This window comes from Plutella xylostella, chromosome 17 (genome assembly GCF_932276165.1).
Source record: "Plutella xylostella chromosome 17, ilPluXylo3.1, whole genome shotgun sequence".
In the NCBI taxonomy this organism is placed as follows: domain Eukaryota; kingdom Metazoa; phylum Arthropoda; class Insecta; order Lepidoptera; family Plutellidae; genus Plutella; species Plutella xylostella.
In genome coordinates, this window is record NC_063997.1 from 4,443,388 (window position 1) to 4,464,706 (window position 21,319).

Below are 21,319 nucleotides of genomic sequence, written 5' to 3' on the forward strand. Positions count from 1 at the left end.
AAAGCGTTTGTACCACGTTTGTGCCCGAGTAGAACCGCCTTTCTTCGCCAATTTACTACAAAAGCAAGACTAAGAGTGTATGGTGTGTAAATTACTTGAACCAATTTGCACACTACTAACTAACGGTCCGATATTATACCCATATTTCAGGCTCTGCCTAGTTTAGGGTCGGATGGCCGTGTGTGAGATGTCCCCACATATTATTAAGTTAGTAGTTTTTAAATGAAGTTAACTATTTATTATACAAATCTTTTTTTTCTTTCAAGATTTTACTCAGTATTATTTTTTTTTTTTAAATTTTATTAAAATACTTTTACATAAGTAGCAATAATTTTTGTATCTACATTAGTTGATCATTTGGAAAATATTAGTGAAATAAAGGTAACTTTTGGAATAAATTTATTATTTAGCTACATATATAATTGATAACTACTCAATCAAGTTTTACAGAAACAAATATACCAAAGTTTCCCTTATAAATGTGTGTGTGTGTGTGTCTAAACGAAGTATCAATAAACCCTTCATTTCCCAGTTGTATTTGTCATGATTATAAATCGCATTCAATATCAAATAATTAAAACTTCATTCTTCATCATCCTTTAATCAACTTCGTAAGACCTGATCAGGTACCTTTAACATTATTATCATTCAGACTTTAAAAAAACGTTTAAAGTACTTTTCTTCCTTCCACATTCTTTGCTCTTTCAGTTTTTTCGAAACATTATAATCACGACATAATCCCCGGGAAATGGCTATGTAAATACCCTACCCTTTTGTTTTCTCTATAAAAGAAAATTATATCAGATCAATTTTACCAAAATTGAAAGTTCCTACTCTCAGGTAACAGACAAATCCACCCCAATATTCCATCGATACCAAAACACTAAAATACCGCCATCTAGTTTTTTTTTCTACAACCTAATACACTATTTATTTTATCAAATATGTCTAAGTACTACTTCTACTACAACTGTTTTCCTACCCTCCGTAACTACCTAAGTCGAAAATAATGTTACTAGGTAACTAAAAATATTTCTGGGATTTTACAACTCTCCCTCACAACCCCTATTTGAAAAACACGGTCTCCATATCCTTTATTCTTTCCTATTCTTGGCTGTTTGTGTAAATGTGCCGTGCCTTACCTGTCTAACTGTCAAATTTATTAAAACTAAACTGTCAATGTCAACCTGACATAACCTTAACCTGTTTGGCTGTTTTTTTTCCGCACTAATCAAAACAAAAGCATGCGTCGTTGTGTTCTACAACATCGATCGCACGAAGAAATCTAAAGTTTACCCGATTAAACTTACGAAACCCTAAAATAATGAGTGAATCTTACAGGTAAGTGTCATTATTCTTTCAAATACCCTGTATGCATGCTACTAAACTAAGTCCTCATGCCCAAATTATCGTGATTCAAAATAAACAACCTCTGAATTGTTAGATATTTATACATACAATAGCTCTGTTTTACGGATCTTGTGTTTATAATAGACCTATTGTTATAAAAATCTAACTTAATTAAATATCTCCCATACAGTTTTTAATTGATACTGACAAGACTAACCAACATATTTTAACTTATTGTCAACCCCTCACCTTTTAAATAAGTACCTATCCTAATCATTTGGTCTCCAACTCCTATATTTACATAATTTTATTTGAATTATACCTATATCATTATTTGTTTTATTTCAGGACCAAACATAACAATGCAAACCCAACTACACTCTTTGTTGAACTAAAACCCATGATAAACCACTGATCAAACCATCCATTGTGACAAAACATTCATAATGCCTCACTATTTATAGACCAAAGTTACTATTCTTCAATAAGTAAGTACCTATTTCTTTTCTACATATTGTAATACATTTTTTATTTATACTTCCTGTACTTAGATTTTGTTAGACTGTTATGAAAATCATAACCCTGTAGATCCAATATTGATTACCTATCATAAAACCATTCCCTAAATGTATTATCCTATTAATCTACTTAAGTTATAATGAACTAAATAGTCTTTTCATGAATCAATTACTATAATTATGTAAATCCTCATAATACCTAGCTTTTTTAATTAAATTCTATTCTTCTTTTCAGGATATGACATACTTTTTGAATGCTGATGATGATGATGATGTTCTATATTTGACAACTAAACTCTGAGACTATACATATACTATGAAGTAAACATCCTGAGTCAGGTGAAGAAGCGGATTGCAATGGCACTCAAAATAAGAACAACTAAACTACCCACATAATTCTTAACTTACAAAGAATATAATAATATTAATACTAAATCATTTTGGATAAAAGATTACAATCAAACTCCTAGCCTACTTTACCTGGTCTAACACTTTATCAACAACAGTAACTTGCTCTACATTCATTGTTTTCTAAATTTATTATTATGTCTGACCGCTACCCTTTCTTCACTAACATCTTTTTAAAATGAGATTATTGTTATATTTTCTTTTCTTTATTAACTGTAACTCATACTTGTATTTGTTTAGGGAAATATCTGATAACATCTGCTACTAATTTTCTCTTTGGAATTTGATAATTAGACATTTGGGCTTTTCCGGTTACTCTAAGTTAGGATGTTAGCATAGATGGTGTTACAGTTCTATCCCAACTCCTATGATCAATGTTGTATAATATATCTACTTTTTCAAACATTCAAGTACCTATAATAATTTTAGAGCCCAGTTTTTAAAGTACCTAGTCAATGACAAGCAAAGATCCGATCCAGAAGCACAATCAACCACATCAACAAACCAAAGAACCCGCACAACAAAACTCATACAACCAATACCAAACTGAACCAACCCAGCCAAAAGGATGATTAATAATTATAGACTAGTTGCTATAACTACCGATCCCCCCCCAACCAGGCCAGTCCAATCCAGCACCAATCATACAAGCCCCGCCACGCAAACTCCCCGATCCACCGATGCAGCCGACCGCACCTCCAGACCAAAATCCCCACCCCTCATCTACCTAGGCCAGAATTTCTTTATCTATTCTAATCATTTCAAGTTGTTCATAAGGACTAAAATGCGCCGTCTTTTCGCTACATTTGTTTCTTTTTATAAATTTTTATTTTAATAAATTTACTGCTTTTACCTAAAATAAGACCATATCATTATTTTACCTACAACCCCTATTCACTTATAATTCCCTAATCAGCTACATAATCAGAGGAACCGTTCATAGTGATTCAGACCAACACTAATATGACCTACCTACCTACAGATAAATCAGTCTCTATACAACTATGTTTTATGTTATTCTCTTTTATACCTTTACCTACCAAATAAATTTTATAAATAATGTCCTGAACTAGAATCCATTATATATCCAACCCCTGATAATGATGACGATTATTTCCTCTTACTCAACGAGGAGCATAGCCACATACATATACAATTCCTGATGATGATGATTATTATTTCCTTTAACTCCACGAAGAGCATAGCTTAGCCTTATACAACCCCTAATCTTTTGTAATTCATTAATGAGCTACATAACATTACTACAACCCCTACTTATTAAGTAAATTTTAATAAATGGATTAAGTTTTTCCAAATCCGCATTCTAACTTTATCAACTACCTACCTATCTATCTTCACAAATGCTTCCCTAATTACGTTCCGTTCCAATACAAAACCTAGCCTCTTGCGCTTCCTATTTCATGATAAATAATTCTTTCGTTTATAAGTTCGATCACTCCACGGCAACAAATTGTGATTATATCAAGGATATAATCACTTTCCTACCCCTAGTATGTAACAAATCATTACGAACAAAACGCAAGAGACTTATTATAACGTTAACATCTTGCAGTGATTTTGTGCAGTCATGAGTGTGCATTACACTACCAAATATTATACTAGTCTGTGACGCAATAAAAGTTACTCTGTAAAAAAAAAATAACCTTTTGACTTTTTATTGTTTGTGGTGCAATGCTGCATAAAGTTTTTCCAACTAAAGTAAAAACAAACTTTTGAAACTTTATTCTAGCCAAAACTTGAAAAGAAATGCCTTTATGTAGTTTATGTGAAAACCGCCATATTGAGTAAATATATACTTACTATAATCGCAAAGGCAAAGAACAAACCTTAATGTTTTTTCGAGACAAACGTAAGTTACCTGAAAATAATACTATGCAAAAGAGTGTTCAATATTGTGGTTTATTTGTAAATAAGTACTATCTTAATCAAATTGACTTGTAAAATTTCAGATAATAGAACAGAAAACTAGCTGCCTGACACCTAACAAGAAGAGATGAAGCAAAATCTAATATCCTGGTCTTTCGGTACCAAATTGTAACGTTTCGCCCTACCTCCTGCTAACTTAACTCCTACCTAATAGATTTATTAGAAGATATTTGAAACTACAACTTACTATTAACACTGGATATCTACACTGGTTATCTACACTGGATTCTACACTGGATTCTTCCCACAATGAATCAATACTTTTATCAAAGATCTTCGAAAACCGCCAGAAGGAAGCTCAAGATTCAACTGAAAGTCTAGAAGGGAAAACAGCCTAACAAATAAACTGGAGACTTAAAAGTGAAACAAATACTACTTTAGTTTGGCCATGAAACATCCAGGGAACCCCTACGTTATGTAGTGTAACCCAATAAACGAAAGCTAATGAATTTAATAAAACTATGAACGTGAATTGAATACAACCTTCCTAACTACCTGCCTAAAGTTATTGACCTATATATTCACTACAACTTTTATTTGTATGATAACTACATATTTACAGGTAAGTGCTATTAGAGAATTTGAATTTACATAAAGGTAAAAATAATGTTTTTTTTTTTTTTGTTGGTTTAAAAGGCAAGCCCCTCCATACGCTTTGTAGGCCTTGATCACTACAATCGATTGAATCAATATATAAGACTCAAAATAGATAAATAAGTAATAGCAAATATTCAATCGAAGCCTTCGTGGGACACAACCATGGACTTGGACATCCCTCCGCCAACAATCACTTCCCTTGCTCCTAACCTTACATATTTACATGTTTTATTTTTATTTCATGTAAATAAATCAACATGAATACATGTTGTCAAAGCTAAAGGGGACATATTTATAATCATAAACAAACTGAATATTAGAATAATCCAATGATTTCTAGTATAGTAACTATGTAAGTATGAATTTCATAATAGATAAGTAGGTACTTGACAAATACATGACTCTAATTAATAGCCAAGTGGGAAGTGATTTATTCTTTTAAATTACTTAATTGAAAGGTTAATTATTATAAAATAGTTAATATTCTTTGATCTTATTGGAATATGTTCTGAATAGTTGTAGTAAATATATAAGACAACAAAATATCCTAGCTTTATTTATTTACATAAGAATATAAAGCTTTATCAAGGAAACAAATACTTCCACAAGTTAGAATTTACACAACTTTCTGAAATGTGCAAATTGTGACTGAAATCTGATCATACTTCAAGCTATTTGTATCTATTGAGTGATTATAGAACCAGAAATGATTTGGTTTAAGTATCTAGAACCCTTATTTGTGGTATCTTGACACTTATTAGAGTAAATTTCTCCGTTAATCAATTCTACCCCCAATCTGATACAAAAGCTTATTGTACTCAAAATCAAATAAACTCTTCTGTAATATTAATATGGATTATTGTGAAACAATAAACCAAAATAAGCTAGATAGACCATAGATTCTTTAAGTAGAAGTATTTGTTTACCTAATGAAAAAATCAATAATTTAGACAAAGAACTATAGGTCAAATTTGAGGTTATGTGAAATTATTTTATCTGATAAAATTATTAAGTACTTTTGAAGTGATATTTATTGTAAGATATTATTTAATTTATTATTTATGATGAAGTAACTACTTTCCCCACCCTAACCATGAAGTTACCTGCCTATTTGTGTCTAACCAGAAGGCCCTATTCTAATCTAAAATGTGTTGAATCAAAACTAGGGAATCAATCCCACATTTACATTTAATTGTGTGGTGTGTAATGTGTAGGTTTTCTCCGGGTGATTGGAGTGCACCTTGTCTAGCTAGCTAAATACTGAATGAGCGGGGTAGGAGACCCCTAGTGTACCTAAGCCCTATACCTGTGTGTTGGAAATTGCAGCCGTGGGTTAACGGTATGGCACCCGGGCGACTTGCAATCTCCGAGTGTGTGTTATAAGTATATAAATATATATGTGATAAAGATCAAGTAATAGTCCAGATTTTTAAATCAAAGATCTATTCTTGAGGAGTGTATCCCTTCACGTTCTAGCAAAAGAGGGACCCTGGTTACTCCATAGCCAGGCCTAACTAACACTACCCGGGGGCCCTAAAACAAGACTTGGTTGAACGACACCGTTAGGTATCCGTCTTGCCACCTTACCATGAAGGATTTAGACTCTAGAGTACACGTTCCCCCAAAATGCTAAAGATCTAGTCGAAAGCCTTGGCAATCTAAAGATCTAATTAATAAAAGTTTCCAAATTACGACAGTGCTAATCACTAAGGGATGTCCTTGCCATATACATTTACATATATGGACGAAAGCGCTTTCCCAAAGCAATACCACCATCGTACGTTGAAAACTAACAATAAACAAAATAAAAACTAAACCAACGCGAAAAACTCCCAACGTGTACCCGATCGCAAGAAAATTACTAATGGCCGCCGCCGCCTCTCGCATTCCCTTTTATACCTTCCTACTAGTCCTGTAAAACAAAATGGCGGAAGCCCGGAGCAGGGCCGGAGCAGCGCCGGAGCAGGGCCGGAGCAGCGCCGGAGCAGGGCCGGCGCAGGGCCTACGCAGGGACGGTGCAGGGTCTATGCACGGTCGGCGCAGGATCTACGCAGGGGCGGTGCAGGATCTACGCAGGGGCGGTGCAGGGTCTACGCAGGATCGGTTCAGGGTCGGTTCATGAAGTTAGCCGACTCCCTAAACAATTTCATAGACTACCTTTCACAGCAAAAATCTTTTTGAGAAATAAATGTCTTAAACCGTAAAATCCCTCGGGAAAACCCTTCCTAGCGCAACAAACCCTACGGGAGCCTCCTAACATAGTTTAAATTCATTATTTGCGGAATCATTAATGTTTCGGCATTGATGGAACATTACAATATGTTTTGGTGCTGTCTGTTCAATAATTCGCTTTTAAATCTGAAATAGAAATATAAATTAAGCCATGTAAGGAGGTTGGAGTATTAAATGAAAACAACGACCATATTGTTAGGAGTATATTCCAAGACTGACTCGTATACACTGAGTGAGCTTACATTATAGCTATGTTAGTACATTACATTGGTATATAGGTTTTAGTTATTATAGTAAGTTAATATTAAAGTAAGAGACACATACTCCCCTACATCTCCCTCCTTATAAAAAAAAATAAAAAAAATACATAGTTTATTGTTTTTTTTTTTTTTCAAATATTTATACTTATACAATCTTACTAACTATGGCATATACTTATTCTAACATTATAATGTAGCTAGGTTTAAATAGGTGACAATTTAATCTTTAAAATATGGTTTTGTCCTGTTTTTATGGACAGTTTCGATTTTGTTATCTTTATTAATTATGACATTCGGTGAATTGTCCTGAATTACAACATATGGTCCTATCCAAATAGTATCAAGTTTATTACCTCCTTCATTTTTTATCAAGATTAAATCGTCTTTGTTATACTTTACTGGCTTAATTGATTCATCATATTTCTGTTTCCTTTCAACTTTAGATGCCACTAAATTTTTTCTAGCCTCTGCTTGACATTTTTGTAATCGATATTTTAATTCTAATGAATAATTTTCAGAGTTATACAATGGTTCAACAGTTTTACTTAAATTACTAGGTAGATTACAACGTTTACCAAATACCAATTCATATGGTGTAAATTTTGTAGAGGTATGTACGGTATTATTATATGAAAATGCCCAAAATGGAATCCAACTACTCCAAAATCTTGGTTCGTTGTCTGTTTGTATACGTAAGTATGAGTTTAAAGTTTTGTGAGTATTTTCTAGGGCTCCTATTGATTCATGATGATAGGCTGTTGAAGTGAGTTGGGTTATATTTAAAAGTTTGCATACTTCCTTCATTGTTGCAGATATAAATTCCGTACCTCTATCACTGGCAATTTCGCGGGGAATTCCGTAACGTAATATGAAATTTTCGACGAATGCTTTAGAAACGCTTAAAGTATGGATCCTTATTTTCTAATGCATATGCTTCTATATATTTAGTTAATTCGCACTGAATAGTTAATATATATGAATTGTTATAATAATCCCTACATAATGGGCCTACAATGTCTAAAAACACTTTATCAAATGCAGTAGTAGCCGTTGTAGTTACAACCATCGGCTCTTTTGTGTGTACAGAATGTTTTTGCTTTTGACATTTGTCACACTTTTTAACGTATTCCTTTATTTCATTATCCATGTTTGGCCAAAAATAGTACTGTTTTATATTGTTAGTCATACGCCTAGCGCCAGCATGTCCACTCGTTGGTAAGAGGTGAAAGTCGTTCAGAATAACTTTTTTATCATCTTTGTTATAAATCCTTTCTACTCCTTTTAATAAACAAATTCGTGGTCCAGACCACATATTATTTTCTTTTATTTCCTTTTTTAACCAGTTAATATATTTTTCATTATAATTATTTTTTATTATATAAATCTCATTAATATTTATTTTCATACAAAACTGCTCCAGCTCTCTCACATATACGGCTCGCGTTAAATATGATCGAGATGATGGGCAAGTATATATTGTCAAATTAGCAGCAAAGCAATTATACGCAAACAATCCATTTCTTTCTCTAATTTCTTTCATATTGTTTAAATTATTTTCTGTTGTAAATATTAACTCAACAGAATCACTCGGCTTTTTAATCATATCCAATAAGTTTGGAACATGATTAGTTTGTTCTTTGATAGACACGTTATTATCCGAATTCTCCTGATTATCTCTTTCTAACTTGGCTTTTTGTGCTCTTGTCACGACGTGTACTACTCCGTCGTACATACATTTTAATTCATCTGATGTTAGAATCACTCGAGATAATGCGTCTGCTGCCACATTATCTTTGCCTTTTACGTACTCGATCTCAAATTCATAGTTTTCTAATTCTAATCGGAACTTAACTTACTTCAGAAATATTACATACTATAAACATAAATTAAGTACTTATATGTAAGTAAGTAATACAATTTTTGTTATACATTAAGTATCAACTTTTCTACAAGCCACCTACGAGTATATTGCCATAAATGTTCCGCGCAGTCATGGGCATCGTCCTTTCAAAGTATCCTCATAAAAAGGTTCGCGCGTGCATCAATATTTCACACGAAGTGAAGTGAGGTAGTGGCGGGCGCCGGGCCGGACCGACATTTACCTGATTGATATAAAACGCCCTCTGAACGCGTAACGATGCCTATTTTTAAACTCCACGCGAAAAACAGCGGTTTCTGTATGTTAGTCGATCTGTCTGTCTCTTAGTATCTAATTTTAATATGGACCTACTAATAACCGATGACCGGTGCGGTAAATGAGTATTGGAGTGTTGGAATGGACTTGGAGTTGGATACCCTATGGCTCGCTTTTTAACTGGCCTCCTAGTAGTAGACAGGTAGCCGGTAGTGGTTGTGGGCAACGGATATGTTTCATGAAAATCGGTTTAGTCATTCAACCGTAAACGTAAAACGCACTCAGTTTTTAGAAGAGAGATCGGCAATATTTAGTGTTTACTTATTGATAACTAATTGTATAGTTTCTCTCCTGACTCGGTTCTTTTTAGTCTAGTTTATTTTATTGTTGATTTATTTATTATTTTCAAGCGTTAAACAACATTTTAGAGTTATCCATAAAACCGACATAAAATTTCCGTCAAATCAATCATCTATTGAAAGAGAGGGACATAGCATCTTCTCGAAGTGTCGGTCTTGTGAGGTCTCTCATTTATCATAATCGTTAATGGCTTAAGTAAACTTTCCCGTGAATGCAAATTTATGATTGCGCTCACTCCCTTCCGACTGATACTGATATTTGTATTTTACATATGCGACAGAGTCGCTCTAATTTTTTAAAATACATAGAACAAAAGTTGTTTAGTTATCCCCTGAGTTAGCCTGTTTCTACTTATATTATTTTTATCCCATATTTCCATCCGCGTTGAATATTCTTACAAATAGGGATAGCACAATCGGATTTCATTTATAGGTATAAAATGACTTTGAGCAAAAGACTCAAGTGGACGTATCGATGTACTAAGACCTGGTTTGTGTGTGAGAGTGTAGGTGTATGTGTGCAGTACTCATGCCTCAAGTTGGAAGTAATTTATTGTCCCTCGTATTCTCGGTAACAGGTTCACGTAAGAAAAGTCTTTATTTACAATTCCTCTTTTCCGACATTGTTTGGATTCTCAACCAACTTTATTCGTATACCAAAGTACTCTTTATTCCTTCAAATATACGTAATTATGGAACGAAGGAGATGTCTCGAGCAGTTTGTTTTTTACTGCTGTGGAGTAATAGTTTCATTAAAGCAGAATAGTTCACTACAAAACAGGAGCTAAATTGAAATATTTCTATTCGGGCCAACATAGTAGTGGCAGTGGCGGGGTTTATTAATAAAATGCTTTCCTCTGAATACCAGTTGATCCACCATTTAATTACTCCACGTTTATCGCATTCGATATCTTTTGCAGGCGCGAGGTAAATCTGTTCACTAATTAATTTAAATTCAGATCGCTGGTAGGTATTTTTTGTTCGTGGTGGCCAATTTAAGTAATATTGTATTCACAAGCGCATTCGCATACGGCATTTTTTTTTTATTGATTTTATATTACTTAAGTGTATAAATTATTTACAACAAATATAAAATAATAACGAAAACAAATTAAAAAATCAAAATATAAAATTATAATTGAACTAAAATAATAATACTGTTTTAAAAATGTATGATTGCTAAACGGTGCAATACGAGTAGATAGAAAGCTGACGTAAAATAAGATAATTATTTGTACCTTTTACTTAATACTGTGATTGCCTGAAAATTAAATCGAAACAAAGGTATTTATCAAAACAAGTATTCATTATATTCTTAACGATAAATACGGTGAAGATGAATGTACCTACATTTACACCACGGACTACACGAAAACAGCGTATTTAGTTGATGTAAGTATGCACTTGCAACAAAATAATAACCCACAGGAAAGACGAGAAAGGAAGAGGAATAAGTCTAGCTCACCGAAAGTACCATCGGAAACCATTTGTAGAGAAACACAAAGCACACCTGATACAAATAACACCATACAACCTGCAAAGAAAAATAAATATGATATTAAACGATTCCTGCAAGAGCCCCCAAAAACAAACACCGAATACTAGCAAAAACAAAAGCCTCCTTCATGCCTCCCAGAAAGGCTGGTCCCCGTGGGAGAGTCAGACAAAAACCTTCCATCCCCCTGTATAATACAGATAGAATGTAAAAGCAACATATCAAATTTTTGTACCAAAAACGGAAAACATAGAGCAGCGAACAAATGTAGAGAGCAGCGAGAGAGGATGGACGCAACAAAATTAAACATAGCTCAAAGCATCAATTTCCCCAATCCGGCTGGTCCCCGTGGGGAGAACGACCACTACCCCCTAGATCCCCTAGACCCAAACAAGAAGAAAGAACCCAATTTAAAAGAGAACATAAGACACAAAAATATAAATAGAAAGATCGAATACATCCACATAGCAAGTTTTAATGTACGAACATTACTCTCCGATGAAAGAATTATAGAGCTAAGCTATGCCATCAAGGAATTGAAATGGGATATAATCGGATTAAATGAAACAAGAAGAAGCAATGAAAGCTTGGAAGAATACCAAGATTTTATATTGTATCATAGCGCCACTACCAACGGCTTATACGGAGTTGGTTTCTTGGTAAAAAGATACCTAAAAGAAAATATTATCGGATTCAAGAGCTACTCCGATAGAGTAGCGACACTGGAATTAGATTTCTCAAACTACCAATTTTCTCTCATTGAAGCATACTCTCCTACTGAAAAATGTAAAGATGTAGAGCTAGATCTATTTTATGAAACGATAGAGAACGCAATAGAGTGCGCTGATTCAAAAAATCTCATTATCATGGGCGATTTCAACGCCCAAATTGGCGAGATACAACCAGGCGAGGAATCCATTTTTGGAAAATACTCGCACGGAAAAAGATCTAAACACGGCCAGAGACTTGTAGAATTCGCGCTGGAGTAAAATTTGAAGTTCTCAAACAGTATTTTCAAAATAAAACCTGATGAAAAATGGACTTGGCAATCCCCTGACGGACTCTACAAAAACGAAATAGATTACATTATCCTTAATAACAAGCTGGATATAAAAAACTTTGATATCATAAGAAATTTGAATTATAATTCCGATCACAGAATGATAAGATGCAAAATAGCTTTAACAAACTACAGGAAAAAAGGAAATGTATCCCAAAAAACATAACAAGAAATCTACCAAAACTAACTGGAGAAAGCGGGAAACAATGGGAAGAAAAGCTCATAACTGCAGTCAAATCGGCATCAGATACACAAACTCAATACAACAACCTAGAAAACGTTATGAAAGATTTGATGAACCAAATACCAGTCTCTACAAAAGCAAAAAATGAACTATTAACTACCGAAATACGATGTCTACTACAGGAAAGGAAACAGTTATATACGACAAAAAGAACTAGAGAAGTAAAGGAACAAATTTCAAAAATCAGTAAAGACATAAATAGACAGATTAAATTGCACAAAAAGAGTTACAGATTGAACATTTTGGAGAAACACATAACGAACTCAGGAGCTATAAAGAAAGCATACAAAGATCTGCAGCGATCTTCAAAGTGGGCTGTAAACATGAAAAATAAAAAAGGTCAATCTCTATCCAAGCGTCCCGATATCATAAACGAGGCAACGGAGTTCTATCGGGATCTCTACCACTCAGAAACAACTTCATCTATTGACATAATTAATTCTGAATGCCATGCATACATCAATGAAGAACTTCCTACAATAATCGAACCTGAGATCCGGCATGCAATTAAATCTCAGAAAAACAACAAATCACCTCAGCAGCATGGCTATCACATAACTTCACTGTCTTTGACTTGAAGGCAATCCTTGCTTTCAACTGACAATTTCGTATCACGTAACATGATGGTCAATGCAAAGCCAGAATACGGAAAGCCAGCATTGAAAAGAATGAACTAATTTAGGTTTTTGACAGTTAATCGTATCACGTAACAATTCTGTCTTTGATATCCATGGATTTGAAAGAAATTATTTCCTTCGATTTCTGCCATTGAAGGAAGTTGCTCTTGACTAACTTCTTTCAAAGTTTTTCAACAAATATTTTTCAATATTTGGGTACTAACTGTTTGGATTGTGTCTGTGTTGTGATGGCACATATATTGTTGATAGCATTGGTGGAAAACGAAGCCTGAAGAGGGAATTGGCAATAAACCGAAAATTTTAAGGACACGCAGTGAGCCACTTAATCTACCCGACGAGGAGTTCAGAAAAAAATTAGGCTCATCCGACTACAATTTAGCAGGTTGTGCGAATAAGCAGCTGATTTAAAGGTGCGTATATGTTAGGCAAGTTTTACCCCCGTATTCATAGAATTATATTACTGCCTACCCCGCAAGGGAGTACATTAGTACAAGGCGTGAGTGTTTGTTTGTTTATTATTGTTATTTATATTTTATCGGCGCGAAACAGACTAATTTCATCTTTTTCTGGCTATTCCTTTCAACCCTTGCCCGTATATACAAACTGTATACTGTTAAAAGTCACCGATTCACTAAGAATATTTTAGAACACTGGAACATATTAAATCTGTTTAACATATCTTAATTTTTTTTTAAATTTCTTTTAGATTCTTGCTGCTGTTGCCTTTTATGGGAATGGAATGTACTTACCAGAAAAAAATTGTGGCCTAGTATCACCTAACTATATAGGCCTCTCGCATAAAAAAGTACCTATAATATTATGTTTTCATTTGTTGCATTTATTACCTAAACATGGCAATTTTAATAATTTACCTTAGATCTACATAAAAATCACAGTTAAGTATGTATTAATTTGTTGCATTTATTATCTAAACAGTCATTATAATAATTTACCATGGATCTACATAAATATCACAGTATATTATAGCAATATTACAATTAAATAATAAAAATCACAGTAAGTATATTATAACATGTTTTAGGGGGCGAGTTGGCGTTCCTAGTTCCTGCTCAAAGGCGAGTCGTCGCTCCTCCACGGCGAGTTGTTGCGTCTCCACAGCCAGCCGACGCTCCTCAAAGTCGATGCGACGATCCGTCTGGCGGAGCCGACGCTCCTCCAGCTCCACGAGCCGAGCACGTACCGCCTAACCAACCCCTTCCGACAGCTGAAAATAAAAATTATATGTTACATTACTTATTTTTTAATGGACCACATAAAATCCGAGCTAGCTCGTCTCAAACCATCTTTATGGCAGGCACTAATCAAAGGGCAGACACTAACATATTTTAAAAATATTAATGAAATACCTTAGGTATTTATAACCCTACTTAACATAAACAGTCACATCTACGCCTCTGCTCCTTAACGGGGTAGGCAAAGGTGCACTATTGAAAGTTATTTAGTAAATGTAATTTTAAGTGATTTTGATATTAAAGTAGGTAGCATGATTTTACAATGAAAATATGTTGTACAAACTAAACTTTACTTACTTTTTGCATAAAATCCGGCTCCGGCAGTATAGACCTACTCGTATATATTTCAAACAAAGATGAAAACACGTGGAAAACACTTCAGATAAAAGAAAACACGAAAATTTACGAAAACTTAGTAGTTTATGTTGGGTGTAATTGACATTTAGCAAAGCGGTTTGTTTAACCATTATAAATAATTATGTTGAAAACAATAAATTATTATCGAAAAAGATTATAAATATTTATCTTATAGTATCTATAAGATAAATAATCGCTCGATATCATCTTTATTTAAGGATTTAATGAATATAATTTATTCTGGACTGATTTTTTTCTATCTTAACTATTATGTAATTTGAGAACAAAACGCAACGGTATGTCTGAAAACAAATATTGCACAAGTGTATTTACGGTCAAATGGCTTTCAGTTTGGCAAAGCCAGTCGTTCACTCTACCATTCACAAATGTTATGTGATACCACCAAAGCAATAGCCATTGGACAGCGCTGTCTTTCAAAGTTCAATGTCTTTAGTTATGTGATAGCAATGCACTGGTGAAGACAAGATAACAAATGAACTTCTCAAATCAATGGCAGAATGTCTAAACAGACCTCTACAAGACTTATTCAACAATGTGGTGGAGACCAAGCAAGCCCCGAAACAATGGTCCGCATCGATCACGACCCTACTCCACAAAAAAGGAGATAGAGACAATTTGGGAAATTACAGGCCGATAAGCCAAATGTCAAACATATACAAGATATTCTCCAAAATACTACTAAACAGACTCTCAAAAATTTTGGATGAAAACCAACCACGAGAACAGGCGGGTTTCCGTAAAAACTTCTCAACTATCGACCACATACATGTCGTAACGCAGCTAATAGAAAAAACAAAAGAATATGGAAAGACTCTATATATATGTTTTATTGACTTCACCAAAGCATTCGATTCACTGGAGTACAGTGCAATATGGCAAGCACTACTAGACCAAGGAGTCGACATTAAGTATGTAGAGATACTTCATAACCTCTATACAAAATGCTCCACTAAAATACGTCTAGAGAGAGACGGCCCAGAATTTCAAATCAAAAAAGGAGTGAGACAGGGTGACCCCATATCACCCAAAATATTCTCATCTGTACTGGAGATGGTGTTCAGGAACATTAATTGGGAGAGTAGAGGTGTAAATATCGACGGAGAACGCTTAAGCCACCTTCGATTCGCAGACGACATTGCAGTGTTCGCAGAAAATCCTGCACAATTACAGAATATGATCCAAGAACTAGCAACAGAGAGCAATAAGGTCGGCCTATCAATGAACACCTCAAAAACCAAAATACTGACAAATGGTAGAGAAGAAATTATTTCAATACTTGGCGAAAATATCGACTATGTCAAAGAATACATATACTTGGGACAATCTATCTCATTCGATGATCTAACAGAAAAAGAAATCAACCGAAGAATTGCTTTGTCCTGGAAGAAATACTGGAGCTATAAAGAAATTATGAAGAACCAAAACATACAAATGAATTTAAAACGGAAACTATACGAAATAGCCATACTACCTTGCCTCACATACGGATGTCAAACCTGGGCCCTTCGTAAAAAAGATGAGACTAAACTTGCAATACATCAAAGGAAAATGGAACGAAGTATGCTAGGAATACGATTATCTGATAGGATATCAAACGAATCAATTAGAGAAAAAACAAAAGTAATGGATATATGCGAAAGAATAAGAACACTAAAATGGAACTGGGCAGGGCACGTATGTAGAATGGAAAATAATAGATGGACAAAGAGACTAACCGAATGGCTACCAAGAGATGGAGTGAGAAAGAGAGGCAGACCAAGGAAAAGATGGGAAGATACCTTTAGAGAGAGATGCGGGCAGACTTGGAGACGACAAGCCAGGGACAGGGTCACGTGGAGGAGGTTAGGGGAGGCCTACGCCGAAGAGGCGACTTCCATAATTACAAAATAATTAGTATGGCCTATAGTTAATGGAATGAATGTTTATCTAATTTAATTTAATAACTAAATTGTGATTAAATGATATGTACTTAATGAAATAAATGAATTTATATTTAGTAAGAATTGTATAAATAAAAAAATAAAAAAATGTTGTAATAATTGTAAATAATTGTAATACCTATATGTATAATGAAATTGTATTGTATTGTCTGAATTTAATTTTTAATTGTGAAATAAATTTATAAGTGCGAATTGATTATAGCATGATATTAAGTGTGATTTACTTGTAACATGAGGGCCATAATACTCTAACTTGTTAATTTAATGTTAATATTTTATGGTAGAAATAAAGGCTTTTTTATTTTATTTATTTTTATTTTATTAAGTATGCACTTGCACACCTATTTTTTTTAAACTAACGTCCGGTGAACGGAAATTGCTTTGAGGATTTATGTCTTCTCGAATGAACTCCTACTCCACTTTCAAACTAAACTGAGCCGAAATACTTCACACTACCCTGTTGGACATCGGCCTACTGCAGTTGGACATACTGCGGTAAGGACTTACCTGCCACTTGTGGAGATTATTGCAGTATGAATCAAAATAAATGTCTCATCAATGTGTAACAAGAAAGGTGCCAGTACGTACTAAAAAAGTACAGATTTACAATATACCGTAAATATCATTGTACTCATTGCAAAATAGAAAAAACAAATGCCACCTATTACGTGCGTAGGAATAAATATTATTCAATTGGGTTTCAGTTGTGATCATGCGTGCATAAAAAAAAAACTACTGAATATCTAAGAACTTATAAAAAATATATTCCATAGCTCAGCTGGTTTTTGAATCTGCGTTTATCGGTAGGAGTTTATACAACTATTCAGCAGTCAATAGGTACAATATTACAAGAATACAAGAATAATTAATTTACTGGCACGCTCTATTTCTTTCATTATTAATTTTACACATGAGAAAATTTCGCCTAAGTCTTCAAAGTAATTAATCAAAGTTTCTTACTGACAGTCCAGTAATTTGATGAAAGCGATCAAATTGTTTGCCTTGTAGCCTTTGGTAAGTAATCTTTCTTCAGACAGTTTTGCAACTTTAGCCCAAATTATTTGTAGTAATTTGTACTAGTACAGTTGTGTCCAGGACACAGCCCCAACCATTTTTTTTTTCAATACTCTATAGCTCTATACTTGACCCGTAACAAAGGAAAAGGTATTCATTTAGCCAAACATTAAAATGTCAACCTCAAGTAGGTACATTTAAATGGCCTTTAAAACTCATTCCACTATTAATATAAACATCTAACATTTTACGGAACAAAGGACTCTGGAAATAAAATGGGAAATTTACTCCTCCGAGTTAATTAAAACACAAAGTTACGATGCGACGCGGTCTCTAGCTTCTATTTTTAATAAAAGACGCAGCATCGATAAGTTCTGCTGTTCTCTTTTGATGTCACTATGCAATATTACATGTAACTGAATTTTTAGCCGCCCTACTTTAGGAATAACTCCTGCCATGAGTTATTGGGGTCATATAAAAATTAAAAGGTACCACACAAAAACAGTCGTATCTCGTATACATGTATATTAAATTAAATTTCTTATCATGTAAGTATGTCAAAATGCCGTTGTCGCTCCGTTATACGTTCTAATGGTTAAATGATAAACCAGCAAGTGTCTCTATCTACTCACAGATGTAACCAGAAATACCTGTATAACTATTTAATAATAAGCGTTCATGTCTGGTAAACACCTGCACTGGTGTCTTCGCACACTGCCGCTGTATATTGCTGTAATAATTGTTTAACACGGAGCCGTACATTGTGAGTATGCCGGTATGTCCCGCTCTTCCTCTCTGCAACTAAACACACCACTTACTACTCAAATTTAACTCTTATGACACACGAACTAAGAGCGGTGCAAACGTTGATTGTTATAATTTTCGAGCTACAGTCCGGTAAATAAAGATGCAGATTATTTAATTTAACTCCAGCGCCAATCGCCATGAAAAGTTAATTTTGTAGGCTGTTGCACCGAGTGGAACACATTCTCAATGCGAACCTTGACCGGACCATTGTGAACAGGTGTGGCGCTAGCTAAATGTACAGTTTACACCTGGAGACTGTAATAAAATCTTCTTCTTTTGTTGCTACATTCAGCTATATTTCTCGTTTTAGTATACATGCACATACTTATAAAGAAAGTAACAATTTATTTTAGTTGTGAAACACGTGTAAAACATCCAATCAGCAGCATAAAATACCTGCAGATCATGAATTTTGAATGTTGGCGTCGCCCTCTTCATTCCCATAGAGCAGGTAATTCCGCCCAACACCAGGGGGCTCTCTAAGACGAAAAACTAAGTTTCAGAGCGCTGCGTGAGCCCCGGCTAATATTAAACGTGCCGATTGCACAACAGCTCTCGTTCGTTTGTTTTTCATCAGTATAGAGTAACCCTCCGGGCGGGAGTTGTTGCGTCGTTAGATTGTGGCGAGTGTATGTACGGTCAGGTGCAAAGAAACCTGACCCCCCTCTCATACTAACAATGCTTCTGAGGGGGGTCAGGTTTATCTGCACCTTACTGTACCTGCAGGAATTGGTGAATAATTTAATGTGAACGAACTGATAGAATCTGTGGTCACAGCCGCGAGGCTTGCGGGCTATTCTAAACCCCATTAGGGTCAGTCACCATTATTTATTTAATACTTTTTAGCACAAATATAACATACAAGTGTACAAAAGGTGACTAAAAGCATTTTAGTACCAGCCAACCTACAGGAGGCACAGGAAATTAAGTAGAAAGATGCAAAAAATATATATGAAAGCAGAAAAAACAAAATATAGAAGTCGCTTGATTAACTTAATAGAAATACATAAAATATTCGGGTACCCCTCATCTCGCCTAATCTTTATTTCCCAAAACTCGTTTCGCATAACTCGTATGGTCTAAACTTTTTTGGTCGAATCATTACTTTGCCAAGACTTATATGGCATAAGGCTCTTTTGGTCTAAAGCTCTTTAGGCACAATCTTGAAACACCTAAGTCTCGTTTTCTCAAATTTATGTTCGTCTATACCTACGTATAATCTTGATTCCCCTAATGTTATCTTAATAAATAATATATTAAGTATGTAGTAAATGTACAAATTGTGCTATTTTTCTCCTACATCTCGAAAAACACGATATTAAATGATTAAAAAATCGAAAGTTAACGAGCATTATATTATTACAAACCCCATGGGATCGAAACCTAAAGATAGGTGCGTCGACGAGCAAAGCGAGGAGCGTGTTAGGTGCACATTATCGTCAAAACCAAAGCGGAGCGCAGCGAAGCGGAGCGGAGCGTTTTCCAAACAGCGGAAACGAGCTATATAAATGCAAAAATAACTCTAAAGCACTCTGGAAGACCATTCGATCAATATCAAACACCAAAAAAACACTATCACCGTCAAATGTATTGCTTAAACTCAATCATGATCCGACTATTTCAGTAAATACGGTAAATAAACACATTGCAAACGTTGGAGAAAACCTAGCAGCCAAAATTGTTCCACCTCGCACAATGGTATATACTCACCCCCACTCATCTCCTAAAGATTCTCTGGCTATCCTTGAGCTTGATTATAATGACATAGCTATGCTTATTCGTGGCTTGCGAGATGATTGTGCAGTGGGGTGGGATGACATTTCCTCTAAAATTCTAAAGGCCGCTCTAGAAGTCATTGTTCCACCCATCACACACATCTGCAATCTAGCAATTGCTACTGGAGTTTTCCCTCGGGCATTCAAAAAGGCGGTGGTTCATCCAATCTATAAAGCAGGGGACAGAGACAGTGTTAATAACTATAGGCCTATTTCCGTACTGACTGCCCTTTCAAAAGTACTAGAAAGAATCCTTAATAGCTCTCTCGTCTTTTTTATGGACCGCAATAAAATTATTTCAGACAAACAGTTCGGATTTAGGTCAAATATCTCAGCTGAAGATGCTATTACCGCGCTCACGACCTCTATTGTTGATCATATAGAGAAAAAACACAAATGTTTGGCTATATTCTTAGATCTCTCTAAGGCATTCGACACTGTCTCTGTCCCTCGCCTGGAAAAAAAGCTTGAACAGATCGGTATAAGAGGACTTCACATTTATAACGATTATCTACACCAAAGAAGACAATCTATTAAAATAAGTAACTTTATAAGTGATGAGGAATTCATTAAATATGGCATTCCGCAAGGTAGTATTCTGGGGCCTACACTGTTCCAGATTTATGTCAACGAACTTTGCCAAATGAGTATGCCCAACTGCGAAATATTTGCATATGCAGATGATACCGCTCTACTCATTCATGGATCTGACTGGTCTAAAGTAAAGTCACATGCCAAAAACAGTTTGAGACACGTCATGACATGGCTGTCATCCAACCTCTTAACCCTAAATATAGCAAAAACCCAATACGTTTCCTTCAGCCTGAACAGACTATATCAACCACCACCAGAGTTCAAAATATTTGCACATCAATGTACGGAGGAAGAGCTAAGCTGCTCTTGCAATCAG

The 21,319-nt window shown here is 34.8% G+C and overlaps 4 long non-coding RNA genes across 5 annotated transcripts; 3 read left to right on the forward strand and 1 right to left on the reverse strand.

The window, feature by feature from the left end:
• The first annotated feature begins 1,532 nt into the window (after nt 1–1,532).
• Nucleotides 1,533–3,135, forward strand: LOC119692536. The gene is made up of 2 exons (XR_007267232.1): nt 1,533–1,838; nt 2,104–3,135. It is a non-coding gene; the product is annotated as an uncharacterized LOC119692536 (long non-coding RNA).
• A 710-nt stretch (nt 3,136–3,845) lies between these two features.
• LOC125489775 lies at nt 3,846–4,714 on the forward strand. Its single transcript, XR_007267233.1, has 2 exons — nt 3,846–4,146; nt 4,247–4,714. It is a non-coding gene; the product is annotated as an uncharacterized LOC125489775 (long non-coding RNA).
• Nucleotides 4,715–13,512: 8,798 nt separating this feature from the next.
• Nucleotides 13,513–14,490, forward strand: LOC119694689. 2 transcript variants are annotated; one of them, XR_007267249.1, is made up of 3 exons: nt 13,513–13,652; nt 13,949–14,142; nt 14,285–14,490. It is a non-coding gene; the product is annotated as an uncharacterized LOC119694689 (long non-coding RNA). The 2 variants fall into 2 exon arrangements; XR_007267248.1 differs by having other exon boundaries at nt 13,949–14,047.
• Nucleotides 13,943–15,298, reverse strand: LOC119693634. Its single transcript, XR_007267247.1, has 2 exons — nt 14,793–15,298; nt 13,943–14,467 (listed from the first exon to the last, which is right to left on the reverse strand). It is a non-coding gene; the product is annotated as an uncharacterized LOC119693634 (long non-coding RNA).
• Nucleotides 15,299–21,319: the final 6,021 nt, after the last annotated feature.